At 50.0% G+C, this 2,254-nt stretch overlaps 1 non-coding gene across 1 annotated transcript; it reads right to left on the bottom strand.

Annotated features, from left to right (window-relative positions):
- Positions 1 to 970: 970 nt before the first annotated feature.
- LOC126028994 (U6 spliceosomal RNA) lies at positions 971 to 1,077 on the bottom strand. Its single transcript, XR_007502657.1, has one exon. It is a non-coding gene; the product is annotated as a U6 spliceosomal RNA (small nuclear RNA).
- Between the last annotated feature and the right edge of the window lie 1,177 nt (positions 1,078 to 2,254).

The raw sequence follows: 2,254 nt of genomic DNA, 5'->3' as shown, positions 1-2,254 counted from the left end.
GTGGTGCAGTGCATAAGGTGTCTGCGTTGCGTACACTAGCCTAGGATGGACCGTGGTTCAATCCCCTGGCGTCCCATATGGTCCCACAAGCCAGGGGCAATTTCTGAGCACATAGCCAGGAATAACCCCTGAGCATCACCGGGTATGGCTCAAAAACCCAAAAAAAAGTGACTGGCTCTGTGGATCCGTGGCATCTGCCTTCCACACCTAAGGCCTCGAGTCTGATCCCTAATTGTATCCACATGCTTTCCCAGCAGCAACAGCAATGCCATTGGGAATCCAAGGCACAAGTGTATTGGGGAGCCCCTTTGGGCACTAAGACTGCAGTCCCCGGGCATCCTAACAATAGCAGCAGCAACAGAAGAAGGCAGGAGAGGAGGAACACCAGCAGGCCAGGGAGCAGCGAGAGGGCTGAGCGGACATGTAAGCCCCCCCCAAAAAAGAGTTTGTAGAACCAAGTATCAGGCTAAGTGAATCCCAACTTAACCCCTAGGAGCCCCAAGTTCAAACCTCAGCACATACCAAATTGTGGGGCGTAATTCTACTGTTTTGTCCTGAAATGTCACCATGACGTCCAGGGAGACAGTTCAATGGTCAGAGTCCATTGTTTGCACGCAGCAGGTCTCAGGTTCAATTCCCAGCATGCATAGTTTCCTAGGTACCACCATGAGTAACCCCCAGATCCCTACTTGGGAGTAACCCCTGCATCTGGCCAGGGCACAGCCCCAAAACAAAACAAACAAGAAAGAATACCAGCCCTGTGCCAGGAACATTTCTGATAAAATTCACTTGTTTAACCAATTTTGAGCCCTGACACCAGGCCAGGCCCGTCTGTCATGGATTAACTTCATTTTACCCATGAAATAAAATCCTGGCACCAAAATATCCGGGCTCCGGCTCCCAACCTCAAGAGCTTGGTTCTGCGCTTTGGGTCGGGGGGTTTATGGTTTTTTTTTTTTGGTTTTTTTTTTTAAATATGGAACGCTTCACGAATTTGTGTGTCATCCTTGCGCAGGGGCCATGCTAATCTTCTCTGTATCGTTCCAATTTTAGTATATGTGCTGCCGAAGCGAGCACTGGGTTTATGGTTTTTAATGTTGTTGTTTGGGGACCACACCAGGTAGTACTCAGGGGCTGCTCTCAGCTACTCTTGGTGGTGCACAGGGGACAAGGCAATGCTGGGGATGGACCCCAGACATCCCACATGTGTGTGAATTCTGTGCTCACTTGGTCCATTACACTCTCAACAGCTTTGAAGCACCGAATCAAGAGAAGAATCCAGATGTGCTACAGCAAAGTCCACACCCAGCCTATTCACCACAGTGACTGGGAAAGCAAAAGAACACAATGGGGGGTTGGGGGCTGGAGCAGTAGCACAGCAGTAGAATATTTGCCTTGCATGCAGTCTATCTAGGTTTGATCCCAGATCCCATATGGTCTCCAAGCCTGCCAGGAGTGTTTCCTGAGCACACAGTAGCCCGGGGAGTAGCCCCTAAGCATCATCATGTGTGGCCAAACAAACAAACAAAAAAAGAATAGGAGGCCTGAGTGATAGCACAGTGGTAGGGCATTTGCCTTGCACGTGGCAGATCCAGGATGGACCTGGGTTTAATCTCCAGCATCCCATATGGTTCCCTGAACCTCCCAGGAGCAATTTCTGAGCTCAAAGCTAGGAGTAAACCCAGAGTGCCGCCAGGTGTGGCCCCCCCCAAAAAAAAAAAAGAACAATAGGAGTTGGAGCAATAGTTCAATGGATTTGCCTTGCATGCTGCCAACCTGGGTTCAATCTCCAGCACCACATATGGTCCCCCAAGTCAGCCAGGAGTAATCCCTGGGTGCAGAGCAAGGAGTAAGCCATGAGCACTGACAGGTGTGACCCAAGAAAAAAAGGGAAAGAAAGGAACATAATAGGGGATAGGAGAAATTTTACAGGATTTTTTGTTTGTTTGGTTGGTTGGTTGGTTTTTGGGTCACACCCGGTGGTGCTCAGGGGTTACTCCTGGCTGTCTGCTCAGAAATAGCTCCTGGCAGGCACAGGGGACCATATGGGACACTGGGATTCGAACCAACCATCTTAGGTCCTAGATCAGCTGCTTGCAAGGCAAACGCCGCTGTGCTATCTCTCCGGCCCCAATTTTACAGGATTTTAAGTGCTCGCAGTAGCATGAAACCCTGGGAATTTCTCGGTGTGGCCAGGAGACACACACCCTTCCCTAGTATCATCAGGGTTACCCTAAGGAATCCTAGCATCTCA

The sequence above is a fragment of the Suncus etruscus genome, chromosome 14 (genome assembly GCF_024139225.1).
Source record: "Suncus etruscus isolate mSunEtr1 chromosome 14, mSunEtr1.pri.cur, whole genome shotgun sequence".
In the NCBI taxonomy this organism is placed as follows: domain Eukaryota; kingdom Metazoa; phylum Chordata; class Mammalia; order Eulipotyphla; family Soricidae; genus Suncus; species Suncus etruscus.
This window is presented reverse-complemented; position numbering and strand designations above follow the sequence as displayed.